At 44.0% G+C, this 14,869-nt stretch overlaps 1 long non-coding RNA gene across 1 annotated transcript; it reads left to right on the top strand.

Moving 5' to 3' along the window:
- The first annotated feature begins 1,803 nt into the window (after positions 1-1,803).
- LOC138430291 (uncharacterized) lies at positions 1,804-13,344 on the top strand. Its single transcript, XR_011253094.1, has 2 exons — positions 1,804-2,412; positions 11,617-13,344. It is a non-coding gene; the product is annotated as an uncharacterized lncRNA (long non-coding RNA).
- The last annotated feature ends 1,525 nt before the right edge of the window (positions 13,345-14,869 follow it).

The following is a 14,869-nucleotide window of genomic DNA, read 5'->3' as shown; positions in this document are numbered from 1 at the left end:
TGGCCTGCTGATAAATGAATGATGGATCAATAAACAGTTACTAAGCATGTAGGGTCTCAGTCCTGTGCCATGCAGAGGATACTTGCACAGTCAGTCTCGACTCTTCCCTCAGTCAGTTCATAATTAGACTGTAAACATAAAATCTTCATTTATAAACCATATTTTCCTGGACCCCAGCAGTTTGAACATGAAAGCGACTCAGCACACATGCACACCTACATTTTAATAGGTGGAGGTTAAACTAAAGAAATAAATCTTGTTTTTCTTGCCCAGGAAAAACATGGTTTATAAAATGTAGGCACTCCTACCCTAAATCCCTCCTCTGGGCAGAGATCACTAATTACTCCCCAGTATCCATTTCCCCCTTCTTTATAGTTATAAAATTCACAAGTTTTAGCTGAGCACAAGAACACTCAGTCATGGACTACATTTCCCAGCCTCCCTTGTAGTTAGGGGTGGTCACATGACTAAGACCCAGCGGATGTAAAGTAGACTGCTCATGTGGGTCAGCTCCTTAAAGGCAAAGTGGCTTGCTCCAGACACTGTTTTCCTCTCCCTGACAGCTTAGAAATAGTATACCTGCAATAGTAGCCTTGGACCCAGAGAAAGAAGGAACGTTTTGAAGGTGACAGAGTAACTGGCCATCTTGATTTTTAGACGATCTTTTGGAGCAGAGCTTGCCTAGACCACCTTTTTCATAGAAGAGAACCTATCTTATCTAAGCTGAAGTATTTGGAGGTATAGATGAACCCTAAGTGATGTATTCCATGAGAATAAAGTAGGGGTGACTCGTGTATTTTCAGATGTACTTGTCCTTCCGCACTGTTAGATGGGATACTCTCCACTCTGACGTATCCGGCATGTGATTTGATTCCAAACCAGTCCTGTCTCTAGTTTTTGGTTTCTCACTGAGACCCAGAAGCTAGGGACAGGGTTTGGGTGGGGCAAAATCTAAAGAGGCACTATCAGACCTGTGTAGGATTGGCAGCGGCAAGTGAGTGTGAAACCGAGTCCCCCTAAAACTGAGTCCCCTTCCTTTTATGATTAATACCTCTATCCAAAACTTTACGCTCTCGCTTGCCTCCTCTGAACTCAGTCCCTTTCCTGTCCCCTTTGACCTCAATCTTGTGGTAACTGAACACCCATTAACCAGAGTCAGATGACTAAGACTGCAGCTGTTGATAATATCGTTAATGTACTAAAATTGCTGTTGTAGAAATCATTAGCTTCCGAATTCAGGCTGTTTCCCCAGGGCAAGATGAGCTCACAGACCTCTTAGCCATGGGCCGATTGGCCGAGAACTGTAAACTAGAGACATCCTGACTCCTGAAACCGTGGTTAAGAAACGTCACAAGACGATGATTAATCCCAGCCTCTTTGTCCTTCCCCCTTAAAACATCCCTCGCTCAAAGACGGAGTTGAAGTGGATCTGAGAATTGTCTCCCACTTCTTAGCTGCGCATCCTGCAAATAAACCCTGACTTTGCTGCAGATATCTGCGGTCAAGGTTTGGCTTTCTGTGGCTATGAGCACATGAACCCTCCTTAAATTTTGCATCATTGTGTTCCTAAGTCTCCTTAGGAACCTTAGTTTTCCTAAGCCACTCTAGTCTCAGCCCTGCCAGAAGTCATAGCATTCTCATTTAAAAACTTGAATATATGCTTGTTCTTTGGCCTAATTGCTAGGAATTCTTCCTTTGGAAATAAACAGGGTTCTAAACCATATGTTCAAAATGATCATATATATAAACACAAGACAGGAAGGACATGCACCCAAATGATAAGAGTTTATCTCTGAGAGATAAGGTTATAGATTATTTTTTCCATTGTGCCTGTGGGTTTGTGTGTGTGTTTTACATATTTTCTGCACTTGACAAGTATGTTTTTGTGGCTAGAGAGAAATAACGTTATATTTAAATATGACCCATTGTGCTTAGGCTAAGCACCTTACTGCCCTCTTTCCTTCTGGGCAGCACTTTCCCATGAGGCTCTCTGATCCCTCATGCAAACAGCCCCGCAGAATCTCACCCCACAAACCTCTCAGACAGGCATACACATGTCTGAATCTACAGAGAGGCTGAGACAGGCCTGTTGGGGTGTGGTCTTCTCTGAGGGCACTGTAGGACGGGATATGACGATTTAAAGGCCCCTCCCCAACTTCTACCTCCTCTCCCAGGGGTTGTTCAGGGAATCCACACCCTCGTGGAGGGAGTCGATGGACAGGATTTGAATCCCTGACTTTGCCAGGTACAAGCCATGTGACTCTGGGCAAGTTATGTCATCTCTCTGCTCAATCTTCACGTCGTTAAGATGGAGATAACACTGGAAGTTAGAGCACAGTGATCTTCTGGAGCCAGTAAGAAGATGCATGTGGAGTGCGGATGCCAGTCTGGCATGAGGTGACTCAACAAGAGGTAAGTGGTGGCATTCTTATTGATGCCCTGGTAGCTGTATCTCCCTCATCTCAAACACAGTACTGGACATGCTGAACTCTTAATCACCCCCACCCCCAATCTGTTCCCTTCTAGGCCTGGGTCGTGGTAGCAGCCGGGAAAAGCTCACCTCTCTTTCAGTCTCTGAGTTCAATCCACCTCCATGTCCTGATGGTTCTGCCTTCTAACTGTTTTAACATCCGTCTGTCTCCTTTATCTCTCCCCTGGAAGACTGAATGCACCTCCAGTTATTCTTCCCAGGTCCACTCCTGGCCCCTCCAATCCTTCTCCACATTGCAGCCACAGGAAACTTCCAGTTGCACTTAGACCATACAAGGTTACCAAGCCCAGCCCCGTCTGCCTAGTCTGCTCTCTGTACCGCTCTCATCCTTTGCCCTCTCTCCCACTGCATGCCAGCCTCACAGACCTTCTCTTGGTTTCCTGCAAACACCAGTGCTTTGTAGCTTCAGAGCCTTGAGCTTCAGAATACCTGCCCCAGATACTCTTCTCCCCTTCTTGGCCTGGGCCTGCTCACCCATACTGTTTGTTCAAGCCCCAGTCTAAATGAGGTTTCCACAAAGAGCCACCCCACCCCACAACACCCAGTCTAAAGCAGGCCCTCCTGTTGCTCTCTTCCCCTGTACTCTCCTTCAAAGCCCTTTTCACAAACTACCCTGATCAGGATGTAGTTGAATGTCCTCTTAATATCTGTCTCTAATACCAACACTCCAGGAAAGCAGGGACCATATTTCTTTTGCTGATTACTGTTTCCGTAACACCCAATGAGGTACCTGTGACAAAGTGTACATTAAATAAAATATTTGTTAAAAGAATTAGTTAACTATCAGAATAAAAAAAATCTCTGAATGTTAATATATGTGTTATATAAACTCGAAGCAAATCATATTGGAATTTGGGTCAATGAGAATTTATTGTGGGCTAATTTGGCCTGATAAATCATCTTGGAAGAGGACGTCCCTGCTAGTCCAGTGGATGAGAATCTGGCTGCCAATGCAGGGGACATGGGTTCAATTCCTGGTCTGGAAAGACTCCACGTGCCTCGGGGCAACGAAGCTTGTGCTCTGCAGCCACTGAGCCCACGCTCTGGAGCCTCTGCAACAGGAGAAGCCAGCACAATGAGAAGTCCTCGAACCACAGCAAAGGGCAACCCCTGCTTACCACAGCTAGAGGAAGCCCACACACAGCAAAGAAGACCTAATGTAGTAAAAAATAAATTCATGAATAGATTTAAAAAATCGTCTTGGAAGAGCAGTAAGCATCCATCTAGCTATCCGTCTCCCCGTAAAGCGATCCACTCATAAATCCATTCATTCACTCAGCCATCCACCACTTGCCCAATTGTCCATCCATCATTTCATCCAACATTCACTGAACGCCACTCAAAATGTTGAAAGGTAAGGATCTAATATAAAACGTGATGATAACACTGTATTGTAAAATTAAAATTTCTTAAGAGAATGTCCTCATAAAAAATAAGATAAATTTGTGAGGTAATGGATATCTTAATTAGCTAGTAGGGGGAATCCTTTTACAGTGTATATTTGTGCCAAGTTACCACGATGTGCACTTTAAATACCTCACAATTTTATATTTCAGTTATGCTTTAATAAAGCTGAAATTTTAAAAATGTTGAAAGGGGGGAGAGGGGATAAATTAAGATTTTGAGATTAACATACAGACTATGCTATATGAAATAGATAAATACAAGGACCTACTATATGGCATAAGGAATTATATTCAATATCTCATAATAATCTATAATGGAAAAGAATCTAAAAAATTATATGTATATAATAATCACTTTGCTGTACACCTGAAAATAACACAACATTGTAAATCAACTATTCTTCAATTTAAAAAATGCTGAAAGAGCTGAGCCATCATCTAGGACAGTGGCTGATAAGCATTTTTGACATTGGTTTACAGTTAAAAAGTCCCACACTCATTATTGTGACTCGGTACATTCATTCACTTATATCAAACTGAAACAAAAGTTTTGTTAAATAATATGCTTATCACATGTGAACCTCCCTGTTGTGTTCTATCCTGTTCCATTCACAAGAAATGTTAGTATTACCCACTGCGGTTGGCAGTTTCTGAAATGGCTCCCAGTGATTCTAACCTCCTGATAGTCATACCCTATGTAATCCCTTCCCTTTGAGTGTAGGCTGGACCTACTGACCTGCATCTAATCAACAGAACACAGCAGACATGGTGAGGTGTCAAGTGACAGGAAGTCCTGGATTAGGTTACTGAAGACTGTGACTTGTGTACTGACAGCACTCTCTCTTGCTGACGCTCCCATTTGCCCTCTTCGTTGCTTGCTTAAATAAAGCAAGTTCCCATGTTGAGGGATGCTCTGTGGAAAGGCCCACATGACAAAGAACCAAGGGAGGTTCTTGCCAACAATTCATGAGGATTTGAGGTCTTAGTCCAATAGCCCATGGGAACTGGATGCTGCCAGCAACCCTGTGAGTGAGGCAGGAAGAGGGTTCTTTTCAGTTTAGCCTCCAGAGACAGTGAGAGACTCAGAGCCAGAGGACCGACCTAAGCCATGCCCAGATTCTTGCCCTACAGAAACCAGGACAGAATAAATGTTATTTTACCTACTAAGTTTGGGATAATTGGTTATGCAGCAATAGATAACTAATACAGTCACTAAACTGGCTTCTCAACTTGCTGATGAGTATTGACTTATAAATGAAAAAACACTGATCTGGTTCTAGATGCAAGTCCTGTGCTGGGGTGGGAGGCATCAAAAAGAGATTGAGGATGAACAGGAAAATGAAGAGACAGTAAGAAAATGTTTGCAAATCATATATGCAATAAAAGATTTGTATAAAAAAAAAGTCCCAGTCATTGCCTTCAAAGAGCTTTAAGTGTCTTTTGAGGATCCATAATTTAATAGGATGCATATATTTGTGGGGCAAAGTTCAAAGACAGAAGAAGTAAGTGAGAGGTTCACCCAGGCTGAGCACAGAGATGTCTTGTTAGGGAATTCGTTATAGAGGTAGATACAGCCTTCAGAGGAGGATGCAGAAGGATTCTTCCACACTCAGAAATGCTTGGGAGAGGAGGATGTGACCTCGAAGAACTCTACTCAGGGGAAGGATCAAAGCGGCCACAAACCATGTCTTATGTCTACTGTGGTTAGAGACTGAGGATTACTCAGGAGTCTGAGAGTAGGGAAGGCGTGAGGAGGACAAAGACGTTATAAGACGTACACAAATAAATATGTGTAAAATGCTAAGAATGGTGCCTGATGCATACTAAGTGCTATGTGTTGTTATTCCTGTGGTTTTGTAATAGTTATCTGGTCCTGCCCCTAGCAGTGTTCATTGGCAATGTCGAAATGATCAAACTCAGCGACTTTTCTCAGTTCTTCCCTCCTCGCCTCCCTGCAGCATCTGGCTTCTCTGCTGCCCAACTTTCCACTGAAGCTCTCCAGACCCACACCTTTTACGAGCCCTTTCTGCCCTCTCTGCCGGGCTGACTTCTCCTCTCTCACACCCAGCACCCACCTTCAGATGTTGCTCTAGTGTCTATTCTCAGACCTTGCCAGTTCTCACCGTGCCCTCCCCTCTCTTCTCTGTGAGGATCCTTGTTGTGCAGCTTTCAGCCAGGGCCTCTGACCTATGAGACTGCAGCCTTGACCTCCAGCCCTGGTCTCTCTCTGCACCTCCTGACCTCTACTTACAAGACTTTGTTGGGCAGCTCCAAATGGACATCTCCTTAATATCCTTCTCAGCATATTCTACATCCTCCTCCTCTTTATTCACCCTACACCAGCAAGACCTCCAGGTACCTTAATCCTGTGCAAGGCACAGCCTAGTCCCCCACACCTGACACCTCTCCCATAAGTTTTGTTGTTATTGTTTAGCTGCCAAGTCATGTCTGATTCTTTGTGACCCCATGAACTGCAGCATACCAGGCTTTCCTGTCCTTCACCATCTCCCGGAGTTTGTTCAAACTCATGTCCATTGAGTCAGTGATGCCATCCAACCATCTTATCCTCTGTTGCCCCCTTCTCTTGCCCTCAATCTTTCCCAGCATCAGGGTCCCTTCCAATGAGTTAGCTCTTTGCATCAGGTAGCCAAACTATTTGAGCTTCAGCGTCAGTCCTTCCAATGAGTATTCAGGGTTGATTTCCTTTAGGATTGGCTGGTTTGATCTCCTTGCAGTCCAGGGAACTCTCAAGAGTCTTCTCCAGCACCACAGTTCGAAAGCATCAATTCTTTGGTGTTCAGCTTTCTTCATTGTCCAGCTCTCACATCCATACATTTCCCCTCACATCAGTTTCCAAGTGCTGCAGGGTCTATCTCATAATTGTCTGTTGAATCTATCCTTTTTTTTTTTTTTGTCCCCTCTACACCTACCCTAAATTTGGCCCTTCTCTTCCTCACATCGACCATCAAAAGGGTTTTCTCATGAGTCCTTCCATAGTTTTGAGAACTAAACTGTTGTCTGCTGTATCAGTAAACAAAGGATATCACAGCCACCAAGCCATCACATTACGGCCGCCTGGATGGTAAGCCCTGAGGGAGCTCAGGATGGAGACAAATGGGCAGCCCACTGCCAAGCCCATCTAGCAGTCACCCCCATCACCACCACCCCATAGTACACCCAAGGAAACCTAGGATGGGAAAACACCGACACTGCGCCCAGATAGCTGAGGCGCATACCAAAGGAATGAATTCAGTGAGCCCAGACTCCTGCATCTTGCTATACACAGAGAAGTGTTAACTTCCTTAACTTGAGATATCTGGTTTTCTTTTATTAACAATAATCTTTGGATGTTCCAACTACCTGGTTTTGCTGCAAAACCTCCTATATACCCTGGCTTCCCCTTTTCTTCTTTGGAGCAGTCTTCTTAGTGCTGTTTGAGATGTTGTCTCCTGGGCTTGAAATCCTAAGAATATCTGACAAATAAAACATAACTCACAGCTGTTAGGTTCTGCATTTTCTTCAGTCAACAGTTCAGTAGTTTTACATGCAGAGTTATGGAGATAGGCTACCTGAAATTGAATCCTAATGCTTCCACTTAGTAGCTCAATGACCTCTGACAAGCTCTTTTATTTCTTCATGGCTTGGTTTCCTCATCTTTAAAATGGGGCTACTAACAGGTGTGTGTACCTGTGTAAGTATGTATGTATGTATGTATGTAAAGACTGAGTAAAGTAACAGATTAGTAGAAAAAGTGACACTCTAGTATAAATCATCATTGTTATCCTTATCATTTCAAATCATCCCTTGCTCTGTTCCGTCCTCCCAGAGTGCTTCCCTAGTCACACCACTCCCTTGCTCCAAGGCTTCCAGAGATCTTCTGTTACCTATTATGGGAGATTGATGCCTTCTTGGTGCCAAAATGTTTACTCCTCCCTCTATCCACACCCTTGTTGCCCTTCCGTATGGACTCCAGGCTTGGCCATGATTTGGTTAATCAGGTAATAGAAAACTGTGCCACTAGCAGAGGTTTGAAAAGCACCCTGGGCTTGCTTTTCAGCCTGGGCTGAACCCCTGGGCAGTAAGAGACCATGTGGAGCAGAGGCCGGTCAACCAACAGCAAGCCCTACTGTCAGATGCAGCTGTGAGTCTGTCCTAGGTCATCCAGCCCCAGCCAGGTGCCAGCTGATTGTAGAGACCAGCTAAACCAGTTCAGATGGAACTGCCCAGCTTCACTACAGAACTGAGAGAAATAATACACATTTATGGTTGTGAGCCAATCATGCTCAGTGAGGTCTGTTGCAAAGCAACAGCTAAGTGAAACATCCAGTTAAGTAAATCGAGTACGCCCTCGTCATTCTGGCAGTGAAGGCTCTCGTGGGCAGATCAGTGCACCCTTTCCTATTAATCCCACTGTTTCCTTCCCTCCAACCCCCAACCCAAGCCTCGGGCAGGAATGCAATGAACCTGCTGACTTCCTAGCCTTTGCTCAAACTGAGCCCTCCTCCAGGAATGGTCTTCCCTCTCCTCCTCCTTTCCTACTCTCCCTGGCTTCTCACTCTTCTTCTGTGCCTATTGAAATTTAACTCACCCTAAGATTTATTCAAGTACCATTTTTTAAATCCCGGCAGTTGGTGGGCACATTGGGAGCAGCCTGTTTTTGGAACTCTTTACTTGGTACTGCTCAACTGAAATTTCTCTTTATTGCAATATGACAAATCTTTCCCAAGGAGCTAATTCCTGGAGCTCCAGGAGCACTGATGTGAGAACTATTCCCTTTTAAAATCTTGTTCAATCATCTTCAATTAACCAAGGCACTGGTACGCTTTACCATCTCCCTAACATTTGCTAGACTCAGTTATAAAGAGAACAAGTCTTTATAAGTCCCAGAAGCAGGCCTTTAGTAGGCAACAATAATTTTCTATAATTTAATAACATTGATTCATTTTAATTATATTTTAAAATGTTTTCCACTTCTACTGAGATACAATTGACTTATTGTTTATTTTTAATGTTACTTTCTATAGTAAATGATACAAGTTTCCACTTGTAGTAATAATACAAAGTTTCCTTTAAACGTTTTTAAAATTTGAAGTATAGTTGACTTATTACTGCAATGTTGTGTTAGTCACAAGTGTATAGCAAAGTGATTCTCATATATACGTACATACATATATATATGTATTTTTCAGATTCTTTTCCATTGTAGGTCATTATTGGACATTGAATATAGTTCTCTGTGGTATACAGTAGGTTCTTATTAGTTATCTATTTTCTATATACTAGTGTATATATGTCAATCTCATCTCCTAATTCATCCCACTCCCTCTTTACCCGCCTGGTAACTGTAAGTGTGTTTTCTAATCTGTGACTCTGTTTCTGCTCTGCAAATAAGTTCATTTTTCTAGATTCTACATGTAAGTGATATTACATATTTGTTGTTCTCTTTCTGATTTATTTCACTCTGTATGACAATCTCTGGGTCCATCCATGTCGCTGCAGATGGCCTTATTTTGTTTCTTTTATAGCTGAGTAACATTCTGTTGCATATATGCACCACATCTTCTTTATCCATGCCTCTGGTGATGGATATTTAGGTTGCTTCCGTGTCCTGGCTATTGTGGATAGTGCTGCAGTGAACATCGGGGTGCATGCATCCTTTCAAATTACCATTTTCTCCAGATATATGCCCAGGAGTGGGATTGTTGGGTAACTCCACCTATTCTGTATATAATAGGGTGTATCTGTTAACCCCAAACTCCTAATTTATTCCCCCCTTCCCTTTTGGTAATCATAACTTGTTTTCTAAGTCTGTAAGTCTATTTCTGTTTTGTACATAAGTTAATTTGTATTCTTTTTTAAAGATTCCACATATAAATGATATCATATGAAATTTGTCTTTGTCTGACTTCACTTAGTGTGATAATCTCTAGGTCCATCCATGTTGCTGCAACTGGAATGATTTCATTCTTTTTATGTCTGAGTAGTATTCCATATACATATATATATATCACATCTTCTTTATCCATCTGTCTGTAAACGGATATTTAGGTTGCTTCCATGTCTTGGCTATAAAATAAACATTTTTTTTTGGTTAAAGGAAAAATGAATTTAAAGGAGTACTCTTGCCTGGAAAATCCCATGGACAGAGGAGCCTGGTAGGCTACAGTCCATGGAGTCAAGAAGAGTCGGACATGAGTCGGTGACTTCACTTTCACTTTCCTGCGTTGGAGAAGGAAATGGCAACCCACTCCAGTGTTCTTGCCTGGAGAATCCCAGGGACGGGGGAGCCTGATGGGCTGCCGTCTATGGGGTGGCACAGAGTCGGACACGACTGAAGCGACTTAGCAGCAGCAGCAAGTAAACTGTATTATAGCCTCCCTCCAAAAAGTCCTGATTTGTAGTGTGTGCTGGTTTCCACACTGTAAGTTTTGTCACCATGCTTATTTCCAATAACCTACATGATGCCACTAAATGCAGGGTTGGAAAAAGAAGTGTAGGATGCACTCTCTGGGTCCATACAAGTGACTCAAGCTCATTGTTGAGTGGCTCAGATATTGCAAATATCCAGAAAGTGCTATGGCAATGTCTGAAGCTTGAGAAACACTTCGTTATAGTCACTTTTTGTATTAATCTTATTCTCCATAGCAAATAGCAAGCATCTTTAGTTAACTGACTGCTTCTTAATCATCTTTGCAAAGCCTGCACTATCAACAGGGGGGCTCATGGTGGGTACCTTTCACTAGGCTAAGCTTTCTGGAAGAGGGACTGGGGTGAACCACTCTTCTGTTTAGGATGGCAGTGACTTGGAGTGACCTTGAGCTTCTGGCTATGGTAACTTGGCTCTAGGCAGAGGTATGGCCCCAGATGGAAGACTTAGGGAGGCAAAGGATGATGCATGGGTCTGCCTCATCCATGTCACTGAGACTTCATGTTTTGTTTCTACCCAAATGTACTTTTCCCTCAAGGGGTGTATAGAACAAATATGAGGAGAACAGAATGGAAAAGGAGAGATTGAAGGCCTTGTATCACTTTTATAAGAGACGACCACAAACTGGATGGCTTAGCAACAGTAGTTTATTATCTCACAGTTCTGGAGACTGCAAGTCTGAAACCAGATGTTAGCTGGGTTGACAAATCAAGACGAGAGTCATAAGGAAAGGATCCGTCCCAGGTCTCAACCCTTGGCTTGATTTGTAGAGGGCCCTCTTCTCCCTGTGCCCCTTCACATTGTCTTCCCTTTATGCTTGTCTGTCTGTGACCAAATTTCTCCCTTTTACAAGGATATCAGTCTTACCGGATCAGGGTCTACGCTGCTCACCTCATTTTAATTTATTACTATAAAGATTCTATCTTGAAACAATGTCATCTGAGGCATTGGGGGATAAGATTCCAATGTATCTTTTGGGGAGGATGCAGTTCAAACTGCAGGAGGCCTGGAGATTGATTCTAGTGATTCTCTGATGGGAAGTGTTCCCCATCAGGGCTCTCAGTCATAGGAGTTGAGCTGTTGGCTCTGTTCACAGGTTATGTCCCTTCCACAAGTGCCCTGAGAATTTATCCTGCTCAGTGGAGGGGTAGACCCTCCAGGAAACAGTCAGATAACAATTTTGTCATCACACAAAATTGTTTCCTATCTGGCAGGCAGCTTGCTAAGCTATCAGGCTTAATAGGGACTGTGTTTGCGCCCTGGCTAACATCTAAGTCTCTCTCTATTCACAGGTAAAGATGGATGGCTTTCAATCAGGTGACCAGGCTTGGACCACGTCCCTTGGGGACCCAGTTCTCTAAAGATGCTCTGGATCTCTTCAGAGGAGGCTGTTTGGGGCCAACCGAACTTCTCCCCTGAGAAGCTTCCGTGGGACTCCCCTCACACAGGCTTGTCTTCCTGATGCTCTCTTTTGCTATTCTGAAACCAAAGGTGGTAATGGATAGCTTATGAGTGAGGACTAAAATTCTGCCAATTAATTGCATTGAATGAAGTTTGTAAACATTGTGATTGGAAATTTTAGCACTGTAAATAAGTATTGACTGACTACCCACTACGTGGTAGATATCATGGGAATATTTTTGAGCACAGCAGTAGGCTGCAAAGCTAGCCCCAGCTCTCTATCTATCCCTGTATCTGTGTTCCTTGCAATGTGACTTTGCTGCTCCTCCCATCAGGAGATTGAATCAGGGTGTTGCTGTGATTTGGTTTAGTCAATACATCTATGGAAGTGACACAGTCCAGGTTCTGACTTTGGCCTTGAGAGACCTGCATGATTCCAGTCTTGGTCATGGAACCCTGCAGCTCCGTGTGAACCAGCCTGGACTAGCCTGCTAATGTGTGAGGAACATGTGGCCTCATGTTACCTCAGCTGATAGCCACCTGCAAGAAGCAGAGCCTCTGGCTGCCTAGCAACTACCTCAGAAGCATGAGCAGGTCAAGCTGAGACCAGAAGAACTACCCAGATGAGCCCAACCTAAAATCCTGACCCACAAAAATCATGAAATAAACTAATATGTTTTAAAGCCACCTCTAAGTTCTGGGGTATTCCATCATGCAGGAAAACAAACAAACAAACAAACAAACTAAAAATGTACTGACTGATACAAGCACATACCACACACCAAGCTCTGGCTCTGGTCTATTTGAAAGCAGGCAGTCTTGGGAGCAAAGGCCTGTGCAAATGTGCCATATTGGGTGTGAAGCAGAAAGTGCTGTGGAGAGCAAACTCACTAGGAATAGAAGAGATGGCGTGTGAGATGGGGAGGAATCATGTCCCTGTGGAGTAGGCTGGTCCAGGATGAAATTCCTGAGAGAGGAGGATGAGTGAACATGGGAAGAATGTGGAAAATTCCAGGCTGGGGCTGTCGGTGGTATTTACTGAGCACTTACCTTGTGCATGGAAGCATTACACAGGCCATCCCTGGTCTGTATGAGGCCTAGCAGGAGACAGAAGACAGCCATGTTGCTGCAGCAGAAATTAGTTGAGGCACCCCCATTACGTTAGCCCGTTTTCAGCTCTTACTCTTTCTGCCCATACAATTAGTCTCCTACAGATGTTTTGTTTCCCCCTCTCTTGCTTAATTGTACTCTGAAAATGATTGCTTTCTAGCCAAAGTTGTCCTATGTACCTTATGTTTACTTCTTGAAGACAACACTCCCTAACACTCCTTTTCTTTGTGAGTATTCTTCATGCCAGAAGGAAGGTCACAGAATGATGACCTCAAGGACCACCAGAACCTGTTCTGGAACCACCTGCTGCCAGCCCTAATGATCTCAGTGTCTCTAGGAGGAAAGAAGAATGCAAGACTGCATCGGTCCTGATCCTTATCGACAGCCTATTTTTCGCTCTGAAGCTACAAGACCATTTCCTGTTTCCCAGGAAGTCTTGAGGGCCTTAGCCTGTCATGGCCTCCTCTGCCTGACAAAATAATAAAGCTACTCTTTGCTGCTCCTCCAAAGTTCAGTCTCCATGTTTCTATTTGGCACCAGTGAACAGAGGCCAAGTTTTTGGCAACTGTATGTAGAAGTTGGCCAGAAATGTCAGGCTGGTTTTAACTGAAACAGGAGCAGCAGAGTCTGCTTTGTCCAGGGTTGTGAGAATCTTGGCTTGGGCAGATGGGACTTGATCTGTTTGTTATTTATATCTGGTTCCCTAGCATGTGTGTGGCAGGGATGGGGTGATGATGAGGGTGGGGAGAGGCCTTTGTAATCTTCCCAGGAAGGCACAAGGAGTCAGAAAACCTGGCTGCTGCCCACCCTCCCTCCAACCCCACCCCATGAGTGGCAATCTCTTGAGGGCAGAGTCTGTGTTTGATTCACATTGGTCCACCCTATGACACAGGGCCTTGCAAACACTAGGCACTCAGTTTTGTAAGACTTTTTCACAGGTGTTTCTCATTCCCTTCACTTTATTCCTACTTACCCACTGAGTTAGTTTCCCATGGCTGTTATAAGAAATTGACATAAGGTAGGTAGTTTAATAACGGAGAAGGCAATGGCACCCCACTCCAGTACTCTTGGCTGGAAAATCCCATGGACGGAGGAGCCTGGTAGGCTGCAGTCCATGGGGTTGCTAAAAGTTGGACACGACTGAGCGACTTCACTTTCATTTTTCACTTTCATGCATTGGAGAAGGAAATGGCAAGCCACTCCAGTGTTCTTGCCCGGAGAATCCCATGGATGGGGGAGCCTGGTGGGCTGCTGTCTATGGGGTCACACAGAGTTGGACATGACTGAAGCAACTTAGCAGCAGCAGCAGCAGCAGGTAGTTTAATACGAGAGAAACTTATTCTCACAGTTCTGGAAGCTAGAAGTCTGAAATCAAGGTGTCAGCAGAGTTGGTTCCTTTATGGAGGCACTGAGGGAACACCCGTTCCTTGCTTCTTCTTAGTTTCCGATCCTTGTCCACAATCCTTGGAATTTCTTGGCTTGTAGACACATCACTCTACCCTGCCTCCATCTTCACAAGGCCTTATGTGTCTATGTGTCTTTGTGTTTCTTCTCTTCTTATAAGGACATCAGTCACGCCCTATGCCAGTATGATCTCATCTTAACCTGTTATACCTGCAATGACCTTATTTCCAAATCAGGCCACATTCTCAGGTACTGGGAGTTAAGAATTCAACATATATATATATATATTGGTTGGGGGGAGATGCAATTTAACTGATAACACCCACCGAGACCCAGGTGAATGTGTATTCCTCGTCTAACTGCCCCAGTCCCCAGGGGGCAGAATTAAACATTATGTCTTCAGGGCTCCCACATATTTACACACACGCTTCTGTTTATTGGAGCGTTTGACTCATTGACCACCATTGCTGGTTGAGTTCAGGCCCTCATCTCTTTGGTCCTCCCCACAGTGCCTAGAAAAAAATATATGGGAAGGGACTTCCCTGGTGGGCCAGTGGTTAAGAATCTGTTTTGCAAGGCAGGGGAGGTGGGTTTGATGCCTGGTCTGGTAACTAAGATCCCACGTGTGGT

The sequence above is a fragment of the Ovis canadensis genome, chromosome 25, assembly GCF_042477335.2.
Source record: "Ovis canadensis isolate MfBH-ARS-UI-01 breed Bighorn chromosome 25, ARS-UI_OviCan_v2, whole genome shotgun sequence".
NCBI lineage: Eukaryota > Metazoa > Chordata > Mammalia > Artiodactyla > Bovidae > Ovis > Ovis canadensis.
This window is presented reverse-complemented; position numbering and strand designations above follow the sequence as displayed.